The sequence below is a fragment of the Lathyrus oleraceus genome, chromosome 2 (genome assembly GCF_024323335.1).
Source record: "Lathyrus oleraceus cultivar Zhongwan6 chromosome 2, CAAS_Psat_ZW6_1.0, whole genome shotgun sequence".
Classification (NCBI taxonomy): domain Eukaryota; kingdom Viridiplantae; phylum Streptophyta; class Magnoliopsida; order Fabales; family Fabaceae; genus Lathyrus; species Lathyrus oleraceus.
This window is the reverse complement of record NC_066580.1, coordinates 459,541,541-459,552,554: the sequence shown is the minus strand read 5'-3', so window position 1 is coordinate 459,552,554 and position 11,014 is coordinate 459,541,541.

The following is an 11,014-nucleotide window of genomic DNA, read 5'->3' as shown; positions in this document are numbered from 1 at the left end:
GCATTCGCTAGGCGAGCATCCAGCGAGCTCCCAGCGAGCAATTCCAGTAGCAAAACTATCTAGACTCGCTGGAGTGAAGGAGGAAGCGTGGGCTTCGCCTAGCGAAGGATTCTTCGCCTAGCGAACATATGCAAACAAGACTTGGATGATTTCTTCTGGGCGCAAGTGCCTCTGGTGGCTTATTTTGGGGCTCGCTAGGCGAACCATTCTGCTCGCCTAGCGAGTATGACAGCTCAGTAACCAGTACTATAAGTAGAAGGAGCTACTTTTTGGAATCATACTTTGTAACCGAGAAACCCATTTTCTCATTTTCTTCATCTCTTAAAAATATTCCACAAAAAGAAGGTGGATTCCCATCCAATCTCGATTCTTCGACTTGGATGTTGATCAACCTTCAACCGAAACTTGTTGACCAAGCTACCATGAAAATGAGTAGCTAAGTCCTTCATTTTGTCAAGGTTAGATGTAGATGATCATAAGCTTTGTATGTATATGGGATGATATTCATTTGTAAACTCTTTGATGATGAATATATGGTGAAAACCTTATTTTAGTGATACCTCTTTGTGTTGGTTTATGATCGAGAGATGTTTTCCAACTCTTTACCTAGGTTTTCATCCATACTAGTTCTTTAGCTAGAGATAGTAATGAATGAGTTTGTTCACCAAAAATGTTAAACCTAAAAGTTGTCATTTTGATAGATTGTGTGAGAGATCAACAATGGATCAAAATGGGAAAACCCACAATGAGTGTTAGAGATAAACACATTGGGAGGACTTTGTGGATGTGTTTATCATCTAATGGAGTTTATGAGTTTTGTTGATCGAACATATGCATGCAAAGTGATCGTCGAACCCTAACTTTGACAATCTTTCTCAAATCGTAAAACCAAAACTTTTACCGCAATTTCTTACTTTTATGCAAGCTACCGTGACCTAAAACAAAAACCCCTTGTTACGATAAGTTAAGAACTTAACAGCTGTCGAACGGCGGAGATATCACACAATCCCTGTGGAGATGATAACAAACCCCGATACTCTGAACACTATTCAACAAAATGGAAATGGCGCCGTTGCCGGGGATTGTGAATTGATATTGCGAGCGTCGCAATAGTTGCTTAATTTTTTAACTCTCGAATTTTTGAATTGTGCTTGTTAATTTGTTTGGTTTAGTGTGCAGCTTTCGTTTTATGCGAGGGCGGGTTCCTGAGGACCAACTTCTTTTTGATCCTGAGATCGAAAGAACCGCAAGGAGACTGAATAGTAGAACGAGACGAAGGAGGCAACAAGCTAGACAACGACAAGAACAAGGAGAAGGTTCTTCTACAACACACACACCACCTTTCATACCTATCATGGATCCACCACCACCACCCGCTTCTACACCATGTGTCAACAGTCCGAGGAATACAGCTTAGTTTGCCAACCACACGGGAAGGCAAGCCGAGATGAAGACGGGAACTCTTAACTTGCTATATGGAAGTCCATTCACCGGAATGGACCATGAAGACCCCTTTGCTTTTCTCACCAAATTTTACGAGATAGCATTGGCGGCCGGAGTTGATCAAGCTCAAGAGCTACCGTTGTTCAAAAGATTATTTCCTCATGCTTTGCTAGGCAAAGCCAAAGATTGGTACTTGGATCAAACACCTACAGTCATGATGGATTGGAACGTGTTGGAAGAGAAGTTCATTGAACGATTTTTCTCCCACAACCGGTTCATGGAATCCAAAACGGCTATCTCCGTGTTTTCGCAAGGAACCAACAAATCATTGAATGAGGCATGGGAAAGATTTAAATCCATGCTTCGAAAGTGCAAAGGGCATGGTTTTGACGAATTGACGCAAATCCACATTTTCAAGAATGGCCTTCAACCTAATTGCAAGACTTTGTTGGATGCTACTTCGGGTGGTTCTTTGTTGTCTAAAAGCGCCGAAGAAGCTACTGATATCATTAACCGTATGGCTCTAAATGACCTCCAAAGTCAAAGTAGAGGCAACACTTTGAAGAAACCAGGAGTGCTTGAACTTGGGACAAATGATGCTATTCTTGCCCAAAATAAACTCATTTCACAACAAGTTGAACTCTTAACTCAACAAATAAAAGAGTTGAAAGAACTGTCAAGAGCTAAACAAATAGCTTGTTGTGAGCTTTGCAAGGGTGATCATGACACCGAGTTTTATCCACCTCCCGGGTTCGAAGAAGTAAATTACATGGCGAACCAACGAGACTACCAACCGAGGCAACAACCACAACAACCGTATCAACAACATCCTCAAAATCAACAACAAAACTTTCAAGGAAATCAAGGGTTCCAACCAATGGGTAACTATCACCATAACCAAGGTTATGGGGGTGGTACTTCTAGCCGTCAAAATCCTTACCAACCTCAACAACCGCCGGTCGTGACTTCAAAGTTAGAAGAGACATTGACACAATTTATACAAATGTCGATGGCTAATCAAAAGAGCAACGATGCGGAAATCAAAAATCTCAAAACTCAAGTCGGTCAACTTGCTAAACAACTAGCGGAACAACAACCCAAACCATCTTTTTCGGCGAACACGCAAACGAACCCAAAAGAGCATTGTAAAGCGATAACGATGAGAAGTGGAAGGGAGTTGATTGGTGAGAGTAGAAAAAGAGATGAGAGTGAAAAAAGAGAGGATGAGAAAAAAGATGAGGAGAAAAAAATAGAGGATAGCATTGATGGTGAAGTTGGGGAGTGGAGTGAGGAAGAAGTTGAAAAGAATGAAAAGAATGAAGTAGAAAATAAAGAAAGTGTGGAAGTCGAAAAAAATAAGAGTGATGAAGTGAATGTGGAGGGAGTAAAAAAGAGAAGAGAGAGAAATGCTAGAGTTTCTAAAGGAAAGGAGGTAGTGGGCGTTACTCCAATTCAAAACCTTTCGTATCCACATGCTCCATCTAAGAGGGAGAATGAACGGCATTACGCCCGGTTCATGAATATATTCAAACAACTTCAAGTGAACATTCCATTTTCCGAAGCATTGGAGCAAATGCCTAAGTATGCAAAATTCATGAAAGACATACTTACTAAAAAGCGGAGGTACACGGAACCGGAGACAATTGTCCTAGATGCAAGTTGTAGTGCAATCATTCAACGGACGCTTCCGAAAAAAGAGGTTGACCCGGGACGAGTTACTTTTCTGGTTAAAATTGGTGATGTCTATGTCGGAAAAGGGCTAATTGATTTGGGGTCAAGCATTAATCTAATACCATTGTCTATTGTGAAGAGGCTTGGCAACATTGAAATGAAGGCCATCCGGATGACTTTGCAATTGGCCGATAAGTCGACTACCCATCCTCATGGGTTAGCCCAAGATGCATTGGTAAAAGTTGACAAATTTTTCTTCCCGGTTGATTTCATTGTGATTGATATGGAAGAAGATGACGATGCTCCGCTTATTCTTGGCCGACCGTGCATGAAAACCGCACGCATGATGATTGACGTTGACGACGGTTTGATGAAAGTAAGGGTTCAAAATGAAGAAGTTACTTTTGATCTATTTGAAGCCATGAAGCATTCAAAGGATAGAAGTGATATCTTTTGCATTGATGTGATCGAAGAGGCAACTTTTGAAGTTTCTAAACATATTCATGAGATATCTCCTATGGAGTTAGCTCTTGATGACTCCTTTGAAGTTATCACAATTGAGGAAGAGCAAGCGCTTGATGAATGCCTAAGGGAACTTGATAGTTTAAACGAGCTACATCCGTGGGAAGTTGAGGAGGAAGACTTGAAGAAGGAGGTTAATGAAGAAAAATCATCGATTGAATTGAAAATGTTACCTTCTACTTTGAAGTATGCCTTTCTAGACGAGACCGAAGCAAAACCGGTTATCATAAGCAATCTTTTGTCAAAGGATGAAGAAGCTCGTTTGATCAATGTTTTGAAAAAGAATCAAGAAGCCATGGGTTGGACTCTTTCCGATCTCAAAGGAATTAGTCCTTCCTATTGCATGCACAAGATATTAATGGAAGAGGATTTTAAGCCGGTAGCTCAACCGCAACGCCGCTTAAATCCTACTATGAAGGAAGTTGTTAGAAAGGTAGTTGTTAAGTTGTTGGATGCGGGAATGATTTACCCGATTTCGGATAGCCCATGGGTTAGTCCTGTACATGTGGTTCCGAAGAAAGGTGGCATTACCGTGATTCGAAATGAAAAGGATGAGTTGATCCCGACAAAAGTGGCAACGGGGTGGCGTATGTGTATTGATTATAGGCGGTTGAATACCGCAACTCGAAAAGATCACTTTCCACTCTCGTTCATGGATCAAATGCTAGAAAGACTTTCTGGGCAACAATACTATTGTTTCTTAGATGGCTATTCCGGGTATAACCAAATTGCAGTTGACCCGGCCGATCATAAAAAGACGGCTTTCACATGTCCTTTTGGAATTTTTGCATACCGAAAAATGCCCTTTGGGTTGTGCAATGCACCGGTGACTTCCCAAAGATCTGTGCAAGCTATTTTTACCGACCTTATCGAGAAAACAATGGAAGTCTTTATGGACGACTTCTCCGTATTTGGTGGTTCCTTTGGTCTATGCTTGGACAACTTGGAAACGGTTCTTGAAAGATGTGTGAAGACAAATCTTGTTCTTAATTGGGAGAAGTGCCACTTCATGGTGACCGAGGGGATAGTGCTTGGCCATAAAGTCTCTTCAAGAGGGATTGAAGTTGATCATGCTAAAGTTGAAGTGATTGAAAAGTTGCCTCCTCCGGTGAATGTGAAGGGAATCCGAAGCTTTTCTGGGGCACGCCGGTTTCTATCGGCGCTTTATCAAAGACTTCTCAAAGGTAGCTAAGCCTTTGAGTAACTTGCTAGCTAAGGATCAGGTATTTCTTTTAACTAATGAGTGTTTACAAGCTTTTGAAATTTTAAAGGAAAAATTGGTTACCGCTCCAATTATAGTCGCTCCAAATTGGAATTTAAATTTTGAGCTCATGTGTGATGCGAGCGACTATGCAATCGGAGCGGTATTAGGCCAAAGAAAAGAGAAAAAATTTCATGCGATACACTATGCAAGTAAAGTTCTTAATGAGGCTCAAGTTAACTATGCCACCACTGAAAAAGAATTACTTGCGATAGTGTATGCGCTTGAAAAATTTAGGTCCTATCTTATTGGGTCCAAGGTCGTAGTGTATACCGACCACTCGGCGATTAAATATTTGCTCACCAAACCGGACTCGAAGCAAAGGCTCATCCGTTGGATCCTCTTGTTGCAAGAATTTGATGTTGAAATCAAAGACAAGAAAGGATCGGAAAATTTGGTGGCAGATCATTTATCTCCCTTAGTTAATGTGGAGGTTACCGCTTCCGAGAAGGAAATCCGGGAAGAGTTTCCTGATGAAAAACTTTTCAAAATTCAAGTTAAGTCGTGGTTTGCGGACTTTGCGAACCACAAGGCTAGTGGTTTGGTGCCTCCCGACCTAACTTCGAACCAAAAAAGGAAATTTCTCTCGGATGCCAAGTACTACGTTTGGGATGACCCATACTTGTTTAAGTTGGGTGGTGATAACCTTTTGAGGAGGTGCGTTACTGGCGAAGAAGCGCAAAGCATTCTTTGTCATTGTCACAACTCGCCTTACGGCGGACACTACAATGGGGTAAGAACGGCCACTAAAGTCCTTCAGTCAGGATTTTATTGGCCTACTATTTTCAAAGACGCAAATGCCCATGCGCAAAATTGTGATAGTTGCCAAAGAAGTGGTGGGATTGGTAAGAGAGACGAGATGCCTCTCCAAAACATCCAAGAGGTTGAAGTATTCGATTGTTGGGGTATCGACTTTGTTAGACCATTCCCACCCTCATATGGTAATAAATATATGCTTGTGGCGGTTGACTACGTTTCTAAGTGGGTTGAGGCGATTGCCTCACCTCGGGTGGATGCTAAAACGGTAATAATTTTTTTGAAGAAAAACATCTTTTCCCGTTTTGGAACCCCCCGTGTGTTGATTAGTGACGGAGGGTCACACTTTTGTAATGCACCGTTAGAAAGCGTTTTGAAACATTACGGTGTATCACATAGAGGGGTGACTCCGTATCACCCACAAGGAAACGGTCAAGCCGAAGTCTCTAATCGTGAGATTAAGAGAATTCTTGAAAAAATAGTGTCAAATTCTAAAAAAGAATGGTCGCAAAAATTGGGTGAAGCTTTATGGGCATACCGTACCGCTTTTAAGGCTCCAACTGGGCTAACTCCTTTTCAATTGGTGTTTGGTAAAACTTGCCATTTGCCGGTCGAATTGGAGCACAAAGCTTTGTGGGCTCTGAAATTATTAAACTTTGATAAGGATTTGGCCGGTGAAAAAAGAAAAATGCAATTGCTTGAGTTGGAAGAAATGCGCAATGCCGCATATCACTCGAGTTGGTTGTGCAAAGAAAAGGTAAAAAAGTATCATGACAAAAATCTTAGGAAGAAGGAATTTGTGCCCGGACAGTTGGTCCTATTGTTAATTCAAGGTTGAAGCTGTTCGCTGGTGTCGCATCCGCGAAAAACAACCGGCGGGAAAAAAACAAACAAACAGAGCCGCCACCGTGCGTTATTTATCCCAAAGGAGGGAAAGGAAACGCTCGAAGTAAACCTGGAAAGGAAGTGGTCTAACGATCGGAGATTGCAAGGATCGGGAGTCGGTTACGCAAGGGGAAGGTATTAGCACCCCCTCACGTCCGTCGTACTCGACGGGATCCACACTCAAAAGAATAGAATAAGGTTGCTAAATAACTGCTCAAAAGAATGCACACACACTGGAATAGAACACATATGGAAGAAGACGGAAGCGGACTCGGCAGGATGTCGCATCCTGGGCCTACGTAGTTTGTCAGAAACAAACATCAGAGTCAACGTAGTTCGGGGAAATGGGGAACGGGCTCGCTAGGATATCGCATCCTATGCCTACGTATCTCATCTGGAATGAGAATCAGAGCTACCGTAGTTCGGCTAACGCACGCCGAAACAAAACACACACAAAGACGCTGAGACATCAGAGCAAACACACAACTGGAATCGGAATGCCAATTGCTGGTCTTACATCCAACTCCGAACAACAAACACAAACGAGGAAACCGACTGCCAATCGCTGGACTTACGTCAGACTCCAAGCACACAACAAATGAGGAAACCGACTGCCAATCGCTGGACTTACGTCAGACTCCAAGCACACAACAAAAAAACAAGGAAACCGAATGCCAATCGCTGGACTTACGTCAGACTCCATACAAACAAGAGGGTAACAAACAGACAAGCTAAAAGGGAGTCAGGAACTCGAGCCTAATAACTGTCAAATAACACACGCAAAAAAGGAAAAAGGGTGCCCGGAGAGATCTCGCACGATCTCCTGCCTACGTACCTCATCTGGTATGAGGATCAGGGCAACATAGTTCCCCTTAACAGGGAAAGAACTTCTAACCTAACCAGAGACTAGGGAGATAACAAGCTACTAGGGAGACTACGACTCGAGCCTAGAAGTTGTCATGCATACGATCTCTATATTGAAGTCTCTAACAAGAGTTTGACTCACACAGGCAGTGAGTCAACTCAAGTCTATCTCTACGTACGTCAACTTCCTCAAAAGTTGATCATACGACTCCTACAGAAAGGAGATGAGAAGCTAAGCAGATAAACATCAAAAGCAAATAGCACACACTATACACAACCAAGGGGGCTCAAGCAAGGTTGGGCTTTAGTCAAGGGGTCATATCGACCTTGACAAACAAACCAACTGGAAATGGGTGTTTTGAGCTCTTAACACTAACATTGAGAGTTAGGGCGAAGCAGATGAAATGGGAATGAGGGGTGTGTCTCATAGCTCTTATCTCTGGCCTGGGAGAGCTTTAATCAATAGAAAGTGTGGGAGTCCAGAATGTGGGACTCTATTCCACATGACCTGACACAATAAGATTTTCATGATCAAATAGTCAATAACAAACAGACAATCCCAATGTACAACACATAAGCCATAAGGTAAACTCAAGTGACTTATCATCAACCTACAAAATAGCAAATGTCAGCAATCAAAAGCAAATATCAACATTCAAATGATGAAGCATCATCAACCATGGCATTTGGATGCTTGGTCCTGAAATTCAAAGCTCACATGTAAGTAACAAACCACTAGGTCAAAGCCTAGGGTCAAAGGTGAAGAAAAAAATCAAAACAGGAGCTGAAATTCAACACAATGCAACTTCAAACACATATCAACATATCCTAAAAAGTATCACATCAAAATCATCAAGCAAGAGCATTTCATGATCAAAAGAAGTCAAAGACAATTTCAAAGCTCATATTTGGACATCATGAATGAAAATTTCAAATCAAAACAGGAATGATTCAAATAATTCTGGAAAATTTCATGAGCATTCAACACATCCAACATGATTAACATACAAAAAATCAGAAGCATCAAAGATCATTTGATATGGAAATGAAATTGTACAAGTTGATCATCCAATGGTGTGACACGAATTGTCACACCATGCTAACATGTACACAAAACAGAAATGACACATGGAAAAAATGTCAAACCAAGCCTAAAACATCCATCAACATGTCAAGAATTATCATGTAAAATTTCAATGCATTTGGATCAATATTGAGCATTTTATGATAAGATGAATGGAGCAAGGTCACAAATGTACACACGTTCACATACTCAACCACAATTCAAAATCCAGAAAGTGTAAAATCATGAAATTACCACCAAAAAATTCTAGACAAACATAGGATCATGCTACAAAAAATTTGGAATTAATTGAGCCATTTTTCAATTAGTTATGAATTTTGGAAGTTGGAGGAAAAAAATGAAATGAAAATGGCACATACATGAAATTAGGGAGGGAAAAGCATAATTGTGAAATAATTTGAAAAACGCTGCTACCAGGAATCGAACCTGGTAGCAATTTGAAATGAGCGCCTGGCCATGAAACGCTGCCGTTTTGGCAGCGAGCCCTAGTTCTACACTAGCGACGGTTCAAACCGACGCAAAGGACGCAAACCCGACGTAACACGAAGATCTTCATCTTCTTCATGAAGATGATGAAGAACAGCATGAATGTTCATGCGTTTTTCCAGAATTTTTCAAAGTGTCCAGAATTTCACAAATTTTATATCAAAACGAAGCCTATGCAACGAGGAACACGAATCCATAAACAATTCACACTAATTCATCATGAATTTCAAGAATCGAAGGAAAACTTTCTAGATCTACAAACTTTCAATTCCACATAACTTCATGAATATTGCACCAAATCACACGAAATTTATATCAGCATTCTCACCATGAAAAACTCTACAATTCTATGCACATAAAATCATGAATTAGGAGGTTCGAAAATGTGACCTCTTGAAGCTCCAACAATGGCAGTGGTAGATTCAAGTGTCCAAAAGTATCCAAATCCCTTCTATCAACCTTGTTAACACCTCTGAAGTTGAAAATGAAGCTTGGAATGGCTTGGATCTAGCTTAGATTTGAATCTCCATCATCATGTTCTTGATCTTCAAGTGCTCAATTCTTGCTCGAATCTTCCAAACCAATGCTTGATCTATGCTAAATGAAGGTCAGTGAACAAGAATATGGAAGAAAATCAATGCACTATGTGGAAGAAATTGAAGTTTTGATTTGGAGAAAAAATGGAGGGAAAAAGAAATTTGAGATCTAGATCTAGAATTTATGAAGCTAAACTGAAATTCTGTTAGGTTTTCCTATTTATATGCTTCACTAATCACATACTAATTAAAATTAGGCATGGTTTAGTTGTGATTAATCAAAATAAGGTGTTATGACAAAAAATGACATTTTGCATGGTGCAAGGAGCAAATGGACGTGAACAGTAACATTTTCTTGACCAAAGTCACTCAAAATCATCTTTTAAACACATTGGCAATGGTAGAAAGTCCTCATGATGCACCATTTTTGAATTGGCCATTTTCCCTCCAAAATTGACTTGAAATAGCAAATGATCATATGATGGAAATTCATGCAATGTGATGAATGTTTTGGCAATTTCATGTCATGAGAAGCATTTTGCAAAAAGAACCACCAAATTTGGAGTTATGAATCAAAAGTTATGGCCATTTGAAGTTCCATGCATCCTTGGCAATGATTCGACCATATCTCTTCAACCATTCATCATAAATTCACGATCTTGGACTTTTTGGAAATGGGAGAGAGAGATCCTCAACTTTCATGTTGGGAAAAAATTCATTTGAAGCTTCTTTGATGATGCAAGATCAAGTTGAATTTGAATAAAAAACTTTCCATTTTTGGAAACTTTCAATTATAGGTCACTTTCCATTTTTGGAAAGCTTTGATCTGACCTCAAATCCTTCAAGCTATGCATTTGACATGATTAGTAAGCCTCTTTTAAACATGAATGAGATGTTGAAACTCATTTCTCCACCTCCCAGCCCTCAGTTGACTTTCTGTTGACTTTCCAGGTCCTCAGATGACTTGAACATGCTCAGATGACTTTGTGCCTCAACTACTTGATGAAATGGCTCCACAATGAAACCCTAGCTTATACAAGATCAATAAAATCATATGATGATCTCCTTCTCAAGAAAGACCTCATCTCCTTGAAAAAACCCTGACTGGTAGAATGCAACTGATTAGGGTTGACCAGAGGTCAAAACCCTAATCTTAAAGAACATGATCAGGCACAATGAACCCCTGGAGGATGACATAACCATGATGATGATGATGTACCATTGCCAATAAGATAATACTCAACCTCCTTGAGGAACCAATAAAACCCTAATTGAAGCACAAACCCTCAGATGATTAGTGATCAATTCAATAAGACCCTCAAGCATGAATCTCTCAACCTCTCTATCTTCTGAGAAAGACTTAGGAGGATGACTTGCTTGTTCTCACATGATATGCAATATGCAAATGCCTAATGCCCTAAAAAATGAAATGCAATATGCTAAGCTAGTCCCAAGAGAGGAGGGCAAATTTTGAGGTGTTACAGCTGCCCCTATTCAATCCACTGT